The 12,332-nt window shown below is 37.6% G+C and overlaps 1 protein-coding gene across 15 annotated transcripts in view; it reads right to left on the bottom strand.

Annotated features, from left to right (window-relative positions):
* Nucleotides 1–12,332, bottom strand: part of HORMAD2 (HORMA domain containing 2) — a 122,637-nt gene that overhangs the window by 42,546 nt on the left and 67,759 nt on the right. The gene's annotated exons all lie outside the window — the stretch shown is intronic.

Genomic DNA, 12,332 nt, shown 5'->3' with positions numbered 1-12,332 from the left:
TTCCTTTGCAAAATCTTGTGGTATGACTGAATGACAGTAATGTTATTGTGACTAAATATTTGCATTTCTCAGTTTTAAAAGATACAATTAATTTTGATCCAAGGGTCTCTGCTGTCAGAAACCACCCTGTTTAAAATTTAAGGTTCATGAACTTACTAATCATTAGCACTCAATAGTGATTCTGAGACCGTGGCCATAATTTGAACAAAAGATGAAAAAATGCGAAGGAATCTTTCTTTTTTATCTGGTTGTTTTGTTTCTATGGTGATTTAGGTTAGGTATTCTTTCAAAAATGATTTGGCTTCTTGTCTGCTGATTGCTACAGTATTTAAGGGAGATAGATACTAATAATATATGCTTTTTTAGCTCTAAGGGAATGGAAATGTTATAGCCTTCTCAACTCATAAAGCTACACTAAATAGGAAGCATTTTCTAAATAAAATATGGTCTTACTTCTTCCTTTTCCTAAGCCTTGAGAAACAGCTCAATCCTAAAGCCAAAGTCAGGTGGGGCAGAGCAAGCATCCGTAAGAATCTGTATCAGAGCCTGTGCAGGGTGAGGAGGGCAACCATGAGGACAGCGAGCATGGCTTGGGGAGTCAGTACCAAATGGAGTAAGGAGGATATCACAAGTATGGCTGACCCACAATAGGAGTGCCAGAATTAGATCCTGAGCAGGGCAAAGAGGGCCATCTACATGGGGAAAAGGCCCAAATAGAGTATCAAAACTCGAGCAGGGTGAGGAGGCAGTCCGGGGAGTAAAATCAAGGGTCCTAGGCTAGGCAAGGTAGCTCACGCCTGTAATCCCAGCACTTTGGGAGGCTGAGGCAGGCAGATCACAAGGTCAGATCAAGACCATCCTGGCCAACATGGTGATACACAGTCTCTACTAAAAATACAAAAATTTGCTGGGTGCAGTTGTACATGCCTGTAGTCCCAGTTACTGGGGAGGCTGAGGCAGAAGAATCACTTGAACCTGGGAGGCAGAGGTTGCAATGAGCCAAGATTGGGCCACTGTACTCCAACCTGGTGACACAGCAAGACTCTGTTTAAAAAAAAAAAAAAAAAAAGAAGAAGAAAAAAAGAGTCCTAGAGGTGTGATATGGGTGTCTATATGTGTGCAGGGAAGGTGGCAAGGATGGGAGTTTGGTTACATTTCAGGGTACTGATCAAATAAATAAATACGCTAAGGATAATGGCTGCCAGTTCTCTCACTGATGGATAAAAATTACAAATATGGGAAGTGATAAAGATAGAATGACCTCTATAGCACTGAATTGGCATTGATGGTATAGGTGTGAACTCATGGATTTTCATATAGATACATAAATGTGTGTGTGTGTGTGTCTGTGTGTCTGTGTGTCTATGTGCATACATATACTCTCTAGCTCTGTCCATTGAGAGAAACCACACTGTGGCTATTAGAAGGCACAACTGAAAAACCAGGGGTCTTGGAAGAAATGGTTGATTCCAGGACTGGAATAGGGAAAACACAAGAAGAGTCTGGAACAGCTTGTGACAGAATGTAAGGAAGTGCTCAATTAGAGGACATGTCAAAGAACACAGGAGCCAACTTAAAGAGGCTCCCACTGGCAAAATCTTAGAGACTATGAGCATCAAAATAAATAAAGATAGTAGCAAATAAAATAAGGACCCATGAGTCCATACTGATAAGTAAGTGAATAAATGGGAAGTTTGATGAGGATCAGGATAATTACCTAGTTTCTAAGTACGTTTCTATAAACTACTTATTAGTTACAAAGGGTAAAATAACTTTACAGTAGAGAAGGCTGGCAGACACCACCTTAATCAAGTGACCAAATAAAACATAATTGATAATGAGACAAATCAAAATCATGTGCCACTTGAAGGAAATAAAGATTTCTCAGCACCACCTCTGTGATATTCTCTCTCTCTCTCTTTCTTTCTCTTTCTCTCTTTCTCTCTCTCTCTCTCTCTCTTTTTTAATGAGCAAGGTCTCACTCTGTCACCCAGGCTGGAGTGTAGTGGTATAAACATAGCTCTCACTGCAACTTCAAACTCTTGGGATCAAGTGATCCTCTTGTCTCAGCCTCCAGAGTAATTAGGACTACAGGTGTGTGCCACCACACCCAGCTAATTTTTTAAAAAAAGTTTTAAGAGATGGGGGTCTTGCTGGGTGGCCCAGGCTGGTCTTGAACTCCTGGCCTCAGGTGAACCTCCTGCCTCAGTATCCCACAGTGCTGGGATAACAAGCGTAATCCACCACACCTAGCCCCATGCTATTCCTTAAAAAGATGCATACCCTGAATCTAATCTTGAGAAAACATCAGGCAAATGCAAATTGAAGGACATTCTAAAAAATAAGTGGCCTGTTCTTTTTTTTTTTTTTTTTTCGAGACGGAGTTTTGCTCTTGTTACCCAGGCTGGAGTGCAATGGCGCGATCTCGGCTCACCGCAACCTCCGTCTCCTGGGTTCAGGCAATTCTTCTGCCTCAGCCTCCTGAGTAGCTGGGATTACAGGCATGCGCCACCATGCCCAGCTAATTTTTTTTATTTTTAGTAGAGACGGAGTTTCACCAGGATGGTCTCGATCTCTTGACCTTGTGATCCACCTGCCTCGGCCTCCCAAAGTGCTGGGATTACAGGCGTGAGCCACCGCGCCCAGCCCATAAATGGCCTGTTCTATTAAAACATGTCAAGATCATGAAAGTCAAGGAAAGACTGAGGACCTGTTCCAAGCTAAGGGAAGCTAAAGAAATTTAACAAAATGCAACACATGATTCTAACCTGGATCCTTCTCCCATAATTAATGCTATTGGGACAACTGGAAAAACTTGAAAGGAATCTGAAGGTTAGATGACGGTAATGAATCAAAGCTGATTTCCAGTTTTGATGGTTATAATGTGAATATATAGGAGAATGTGGTTGCCTATAGGAATTGCATAGTACAGTATATAGGGGTGATAAAGCAAATGGCTCAGAAAAAGAAAAAACATGATTTGATCTGTACTTACAGCTTTTCTGTAAGCTTGAGATTATTTCAGAATAAAAGAAGCTTACAGAAAAATATAGATTTTAGAAAAAGGTTTTTCCCATACTATAAGACATATTTTATTGACAAATATTGTGGAAACTGAAAACAGTGATTCTTTTCTAACCTATCTAGTGACTATTCTGAAATGTGCCCATGTGTAGGTGAGGTGTCAAAAAGCTTAGCTTATTGTAGAAACAGAAAGAAGGCCAGAGAAAATAGAGAAGAAGAAGTAAGGGGAAATTGAAAAAAGGTAAGATAAGAGCCTTGGGCTGGAGCAGATCAGATACGGCCTTAAAAGCCATAAACAGTGAAGTGGCATGAATAGATTGACATCTTTAAAGATGCTTTGTGTGAATAAACTGTGGAAGGGCAAAAATGAAAGCAGGGAGACCACTGGAGAGGTACTGTTTGCTCCGGCCAGAGTGGTAGCAGTGAGATAGTGAGAAGTGGTTAGATTTGAAATATATTTTGAATGGAAAGCTTACCAGACTCACTGATGGACTGACTGGATAGGGGTTATGAGGGAGAACTAAAGATAGCTCCTAGGTTTTGTTTGGAGAAACTACTAAGTAAATGATAGTGTCATTTACTGAGATGGGAAAGACTGAGGAAGTGACTAGTGATAGGAAAGTAATAAGAATTATGGCTCGAATAGTAAAATGGTGGTGATAAAAGCCTGATTAAAGTGGGTTAAAGAGAATAGAAAGCAGGGAAGTGGACACAGGAAGCACAGACAATTCTCTTGCAAGATGGATATGATTTAGGTCAATGGAAAGAAAGGCATTCTGGACAAGAGAAAATATACTTGTTAAGATATTGGGGAAGAAATGAACTTGGCCAGTTCTTGTGACAGTGAGGAAACTGACCTAACTCAAGGAAGGGGAACATGTTGGGTAATAAGACAGATAAGGTGGAGCCAGGCTACAAGCAGCCTGAAAACTAGGAAGAGGTGTTTAGACTTGATGTAGGAAATAGGACTCATGAGATGTTTTTGATTAGGGAAGTGATGTGATGAAAGGTGTATTCAAGGAAGATTAGATGGCAGTGGTATCTAGGATAGAGCAGGAGGCTGTGGGAGAGCCTCGAGGCTGTGGTAGTAATTCAAATGGGAGAGGATGAAGGCCTAAACTTGAGTATTGGCAGTAAGAACAGACTGGAAAGGGAAGCCTTGGGGGAATTCTGGTTCTTGACTAAATAAGGACCATGCAGTAGAATGATTTCAAGATTCTGAACTTAAGACACAGAGATAAAGGTGATACTGAGAGGGAGGGAAACTGGGTAGAGAAACTTGTTCTATGTGTGGAAAGGGAAAAACAGTAGTGAATAAAAAGATAAGCATAATGGATTTGACATGACAGTGTTAATATCCAAGTACAAATGCCCAATAGAAGGTAAAGATATAGAAGTGGAGCTCATGGGGATGGTCAGGGTTCAAGATAATACATGTAGAAGTCGACAGCATACATGTGATGCTTGATACCCTGAGAATGGATGAACCTTCCAAAGGAAAACATACAGAGCTGAAAGAGCATATGGTCAAAGATCTTGGGAGATGTTTGGGGATGACCACAATTAGAAATAGAAGAAGGAACAAAAGCAAAAGAGAGAAGTGGATGGAAAGAGAATGAAAACAGATGGAAAAAGAATGAGAAGTATAATATAGAAATAAAAAGGCTGTTTTAAAAATGAGTATATCAACAACATAAAAAAGACCAAGGTTGGGCGTGATGGTTCACATCTGTAATCCCAATACTTAGAGAGGCTGAGGCGGGAGGATTGCTTGAGCCCAGGAGTTCAAGACCAGCCTGGGCAACATAGCAAGACCTAGTCTCTACAAAAAAATTTTAAAATAATTAGTCGTGCATGATGGTACACAAATATAATACTAGTTTCTTGGGAGGCTGAATCAGGAGGATTGCCTGGACCCAGGAGTTCAAGTTCAGCCTGGGCAACAAAACAAGACGCCGTCTCTACAAAAATATGATTAGCCAGGCATGGTGGCCCACACCTGGGTCCCAGTTATTTGGGAGGCTGAGGCAGGAGGATCACTTGAGCCTACGAGTTCAAAGCTGCAGTGAGCTATGACTGTACCACTGCACTCCAGCCTGAGCAACAGAGTGAGAGTGTCTCTAAAAAATAAAATAAAATAAAAATAGATCAAGAAGAATGAAAAAGGAAGAGAGACCATGAGATCTATTAATTAGGAAGTCACTGTTTATTTTGAAGATAGTAGTTGGAAAGTGAAGGTGAGGGAAGAAGCCAGCTTTCTGTATGAAAAAACTGGTAAGGAGGGGTACAGTAAATAGAAAACATCTTTTGAGAAATTTGGTAAGGAAAGGAAGCAAACAGGTAACTAGAGGCATCACCAGGATTATTTGAAGGCTTTTTTTCTACCTAATGTTTAGACCAGCTTTATTCAAATTTTTCTCCTCTCCTACTCAGAGAATTTCAAAGTCTTACTTTTGAACAAAGTCAGGATTACAACACAGAGCATCCACAATGAAGTGGAAGAATTCGATCTCTCTGTGTGTTCTTATCAATTACTATGAAAGCATCTATATCATCTTTCAAACTATCTTTTACTAATAATTTTTTTCCTAAATTGAGACTAGTGATGTTCTGGCAATCTCTAACAAGATAGAATATGAGTGAGAAATTTTAAAACATGCAAATATTTTTGGATATTGTCATTTATTATCACCTATGGTCTTCTACCCAGCTGAGGAGTTTATTTCTAAGCAGAGGACTATGAGCTAATATTCCTTCCTCAGACTATTTACACTTAAATTCTTCAAACATAGTTTTGTAGTATTTTTATAGTATTAGGAAGTATTTTTCATGTTGAAATTCTTAAACAATACTTTACCAATTCTCAGAAATCCTGTATGAATTAAAGTAATATTGTCTTTATACTTCAGGCCAAAATATATAAAGAAAAATGCATTGCTTGTCCCATAAGTCTTGACAGATTTATGTTTTTAGAAATCTGTTTACCAACTTTTGGATAAAGATGGTAGATTGACACACACATTTATTTTGTTTCCTCCCAAAACCCCACTAGAATGACAGAAAAGAGATTTCTTTAAAAGGCAGAAATGCAAAAAAAAACAGAAAGAACAAGAGAAAAGACAGTGGCAATGAAGTTTTGGAAGCCAGGAAGCAGATGGAAGAGAAGTAACTAAAAAAGCAGACCCAAGAAACCTAAACCAGCAGTGGACCAAACCGAGGACCAACCAAATGTACATCATTCTAAACAATTTTCTGCATCAGATACTTTTGGAAGAGGGGATACAGAAGGTGGATAGAGGAACTAAAATAAGAAAGACCAACTGAAAGACATTTATGAAACAATTGGAATCCTCAGATTCCCTCCCTAATTTTGTAGGGCGAAACAGTTATTCTTCTTCCACCTTAGGATAAAATCAGAGGTTTATTCTCTATAGAGGGTAATAGAAAATCTTTAGATAACGGAGTAAAAAGAACAGTTGAGGTAGGGTTATGGTACTGGATCAAGGAATTAAGTGAAAGCATGTATACTGAATGCAGAGACCCTCAGTCCTCTATCTCTATTTGGGTCCCAAAACACTATTGGCAAGCCTACATTCTGGGGAAACGGATCAAGAGAAAAGATTGTAAAATACATATTTTGGGAATTCTCCCATAGGCTTGCCCAGGCCTTTTATTAATATAATAAAGGCCACAATCAGCAAGCCTCATCCACAAGCTCAGGGATTCATAGTCCCCCACTCTGCAATATGAGCAGACAACCAAGGACTGCCAGTCATCTGAGGACATCTAAGGAGATAGAGGTAAAGGAGGTGGTGGGGGAAGAGGAGGAAACAATAAACAAAAGAAATAAACACTGACATACAGAAAGAATCTATATAGATAATTAATATTCTCTCACATAAGAAACAATTCTGTAACCATAAGCAAGAACAGGTTGCCATAAAAAGGAATGTTCAGAGAACAACAACACCAAGCTCTTGGAAATGAAAATACAATAGCACAAATGAAAAACCAATAGGAGAGTAGAACCATGTCAAGGAGTTCTCCCCAAGAACACAACAAAGGTATAAATAAATTGGGGGGAAAAGATTTTTTTTTTAAATCGAGTACTTGTACAGGGATCTAGTATCTAAATACTGGGGTGGGGGGGGGTGGGCAGAAAGAAAAAACAGAGAAATCTGATGGTGCATAATTTTCATCAAGGAAATAATTGAAAAAAGTTCCCCAGAACTGAAGGAGTACCTGAGTTACCAGATTAAAGCACACTGAGTGCCTACCACAAAAAAAAAAGGAATAAAAATAGACTTACATCAAGAGACACTATTATGAAATTTCAGAACCCTAAGGAAAAAGCTTCCAGATAGAAAAAATCAAATAGTATACAGACTGAGAATTAGAAGGGCTTGGAAATTCTCAACAGCAACACTGAAAGCTAGAAGAGAGAGGGGCAATTATTCAAAAATTATCATGAAAAATAATTGTCTTCTTAGACTATAATTTCCAGCAAGACTCTCACTCAAATATAAGGGTAAATTGATGATATTTTTAGGCCATTAAATGTTTCAAAACCTTATCTCCAATGCTCTCCTCTCTAAGGAAGTTACCAGAAGATGTGCTCCACCGAAATGAGGGAGGAAACCAAGAATAGGAAACAAGAAATTTAACACAGGGGAGGGGCAAAGAATTCCCTGGAAGTTGGTGAAAGGAAATTCCATGGTGAGAGCCCAATCCCAGGCAGAGAGAGCAACCATCCAGATCTGGTCAAAGGCAAAAGCTCCAGAGAAATTTCTCAGTGAAGATGAAATTGTGGTTTCTGAATATTTGAGAGGCAATTTTAAAAAATTAGCCTTGTCCATTAGAACTTTCTGTGATGATTGGAATGTTCTATATCTGTGCTGTCCAATACAATAGCCACTAGGTAGAACACTTGAAATGTTGATTAGTGTGACTGAGGAACTGAACTTATTGTTTTATTTAGTTAAAATTAATTTACATGTAAATTCTAGTAACCATGTGGTTAGTGGGTACCATTTTGGGCATTGCAGGTAAACAGCATAAAGTTTGGAATTGAATTAGAAATAAGTAAAGAGAAAACTGAGCCAATGAAAAACAATTATTAGTTGTAAGGAAAACAAAAATTTGTACAAGAAAGGAAAAGCAATCGTGACTTACTACATGACTCAGCTCTGTATAAAATTATGTAGTTATAATAATATAAGCATCAGTTATTGACATAACCCAAATTATATGATACACTGGAAGGTTGTTAGGTGGCTTATTTTATTTATTCCTTCATATAGCAAAATAACAAATATTTTCTCTGAGTCAATTATTTTGTCTAATATATTTTTAAAGAATACATAGTACTTCATTTTACTGTTCTTCCAAAATTTATTGAACCAATACTTTACTGAGGGACATTTAGGTTGTTTCCAATTTGAGATGATTATCAATAGGACTTTGGTGATTCACACTATGGATCACTGCTTTTTAAAATTCAACTATAATAAGGCAAAATTTACATGCAATAGAATGTACAAAATGCACCTATTTTAGATGTTTTTCTTTGCATTTTGATAAATGTATATATCCTTGTAACCACCACCACAATCAAGATACAAAACATCTCATCACCCTAAAAAGTTCTTCTATGCCTCTTTGCACTAAATCCCAGCCCCACACCAGGCAAACACTTACTTGTTTCCTCTTATTATGAACTTAGTTTGCTTCCTTCAGAATTTTATGTAAATAAAATTATACAGTATTTAGTCTTTTGCATCTAAATTTTTCTTTTTTTTCCCCATTCTTTTCACAGGTGTTGATGTGTCTGAATTTTTTCTGAATTTTAAATATTCATTAACAGTTTTGTATGTATCAGTCGTTTGTTCTTTTTTATTGCTAGTAATAATTCACTGTACAAAGATACCACAATTTGCTGATCCTTTGACCTACTGATGGACATGAGGATTGATTCTAGTTTGGTACTATTATGAATAAAGCTGCTATGAACATTCATGTACAGGTCTTTTTGTGACTGTACATCTTTATTTCCCTTGGGTAAATACCTAGGAGTGAAAATGTCTGCATCATATAGTAAGCATATTTTTTTAGAAATCTGATAAAATATTTTCCAATGCACTTGTATCACTTTACACACCCACCAACAATGTATGAGAATTCAAAAAGTTTTACATCCTTGATGACACTTGGTAATGTCAATACTTTTAATTTTAGTTATTCTAGTGATGTAAACTAGTATTTCACTTTGGTTTTAATTTGCATTTCTCTGATGACTAAGAATATAGAGAATCTTTCTCATGAACTAATTTGGCCCTTCCTTCCTCCTTCCTTTTTTTCTTTTCTTTTCTCTTCCCTTTTCTTTTCTTCTCCTCTCTCTCTCTCTCAAAACAGGGTCTCAGGCTGCCTGGAGTACAGTGGCACAGTCAAGGCTCACTGTAGTCCTGACCTCCTGGGCTCAAGCGATCTTCTTGCCTCAGCGTCCTCAATAGCTGGGACCACAGGCAAGCACCACCATACCCACCTAATTTTTAAATTTTGTGTGGAGACAGAGTCTCACCATGTTGCCTAAGCTGGTCTTGAACTACTGGGCTCAAGCAGTCCTCCCACCTGGGCCTCCCAAAGTGCTGGCATTACAGGTGTGAGCCACCTTGCCCAGCCCATTAATATATATTTTCTTGTGATGTATCTTCAAATTATTGACATTTTTAAAAATGGAGTTGTCTTATTATGTTGCAGATGTTTTTTAAATATAGTCTGAATACAAGTTATTTGTCAGATATAGTTACTAAGAATATTTTTTCCCAGTTTTTGGCTTGCCTTTTCATTTTTTTAATAATGTCTTTGGGAGAGAAGTTTTTCTTATTTTGATAAAGTCCAGCTTATCAATATTTTTTTCTTTTATGGTTAGTACTTTTAGGGTACTGCCTAAGAAGTTTTTCCTGAAAGTTTTATCCCATGTTTCCTCCCAGAAGTTTTATAATTTTAGCTATTATCTGTAGGTCTTTAATCTATTTATAGTCAATCTGTGTACAATGTGAGGTAAGGATTGAAATTCATTTTTTTATATGGAAAAAAATAGTACTACTAGTTTTAAAAAAACTATTTTACCTTGGTATTTTTATGCAAAATGAATTGACTATGTATGTGTGGATCTAATTCTGAACTCTGCATTCTGTTCCACTGATCTGTCTATCCTTAGCACAATGTCACCTATCTTGTTTGCTGTACTTTTATAGTCTTGAAATCTGATAAAGTTCTCTAACTTTGTTCTTTTTCAAAAATGTTATGACTTTTCTAGGTTCTTTCCATTCCCAATTAAATTTTAGAATCAAATTGTCAATTTCTACAAAAAAAAAGGCTGTAAAGTATTTAGTGGGATTGCATCGAATGTATAGATCAATTTGGGGAAAATTAACATCTTAAGTCTTCCAATGCATGAATATGGTACATATCTGCATTTAGTTAGGTCTTCTTTAATTGCTCTCAGCAACATTTCGTAGTTTTCATTGCACACATCTTGGCATCTGTCTTATTAATTTAGCCCTACATGTTTTTATAAATTTTTATACTATTGTAAATGGTATTTAAAAATTTCCTTTCCAGTTTTTCACTGACAGTATAGAGAAACACAACAAATTTCTATGTATTAATATGTGACCTTGCTTAATTCATTTATTATATATTAGTTCTGGTGGTGTTTTTCTTGCAGATTTCTTAGGATTTTCTATTATACAATCATGTCATTCTCAAAAAAGTTTAAGATTTACGTCTTCCTTTCCAATCTACATACCTTTATTTATTTATTTATTTAATTTTTTTTTTGAGATGGAGTTTCACTCTTGTTACCCAGGCTGGAGTGTCATGGCACGATCTTGGCTCACCGCAACCTCCGCCTCCTGGGTTCAAGCAATTCTCCTGCCTCAGCCTCCCGAGTAGCTGGGACTACAGGTGCGCGCCACCATGCCCACATAATTTTTTTATTTTTTTTCAGTAGAGACGGGGTTTCACCATGTTCACCAGGATGGTCTCGATCTCTTGACCTCGTGATCCACCCGCCTCGGCCTCCCAAAGTGCTGGGATTGTAGGCGTGAGCCACCACATCCGGCCTACATACCTTTATTTCTTACTCTTACCTTAATTAGCTGGTAGGACCTCTAGTATAATGTTTACTATAAGAGGTAAGAGTCTCATTTCCTGTCTTAGGTGCAAAGTATTTAATCTTTCACCATTAAGTATAATGTCACCTTTAGGTTCTTTGTAAATATCTTTTATAAAGTTGAAGAAATTCCTTTATACTCCTTGTTTTCTTGAAGTTTACATTTTTTCAAGTCACAAATGGATGTTGAATTTTGTTGAATGCCTTTTCTGCATCTATAGAGATGATCATGTGGTTTTTCTCCGTTCTGTAGCATGGTGAAATACATGGTTAATTTTCAAATTTTAAACCTACCATGCATTCCTGGGATAAACCACATCAGTCACGACACATTATCCTTTCCATATATTGCTGGATTCAGTTTTCTACTATTTTGTTAAGGACATTAGCATCTGTAGTCATGAGAGGTATTGTAGTCCATAGTTTTGTTTTCCTGGAATGTCTTCAGTTTTAGTATCAGGATAATTCTCGCCTCATAAAATGAGTTGTGAAGTCTTCTCCTCTATATTCTTAAAGACTTTGTTCAAAATTAGTATTATTTCTTCCTTAATTATTTGATAGAATTCATCAGTTTGTTACATTTACAGACACAGTCATTTAAAATCCCAGCAGATTTCTGGGATTTCAATTACACATGGCTTAAACTGCTTGATGATGTCCCAGAAGTCACCGAGGCCCTATTCTTTTCATTTTGTTTTGTTTTTCGTTATGCTTCAGTTTGAATAGCTTCTATTGTTCTACTTCAAGTTCACTGATCTATTGTTTTTATAGCTTCTGATCTGTTGTTAAACCCATCCAGGCCGGGCGCGGTGGCTCAAGCCTGTAATCCCAGCACTTTGGGAGGCCGAGGCGGGTGGATCATGAGGTCAAGAGCTCGAGACCATCTTGGTCAACATGGTGAGACCCCGTCTCTACTAAAAATACAAAAAATGAGCTGGGCATGGTGGCGCGTGCCTGTAATCCCAGCTACTCTGGAGGCTGAGGCGGGAGAATTGCCTGAACCCAGGAGACAGAGGTTGCGGTGAGCCGAGATAGCGCCATTGCACTCCAGCCTGGGTCACAAGAGCGAAACTCCATCTCAAAAAAAAAAAAAAACAAACCCCATCCAGTGATAATTTAAAATTTTGGATAT

Source organism: Callithrix jacchus, chromosome 1, assembly GCF_049354715.1.
Source record: "Callithrix jacchus isolate 240 chromosome 1, calJac240_pri, whole genome shotgun sequence".
Lineage (NCBI taxonomy): Eukaryota > Metazoa > Chordata > Mammalia > Primates > Cebidae > Callithrix > Callithrix jacchus.
Note: the sequence above shows the minus strand (reverse complement) of the source record. Positions and strands in the feature narration are given on the sequence as shown.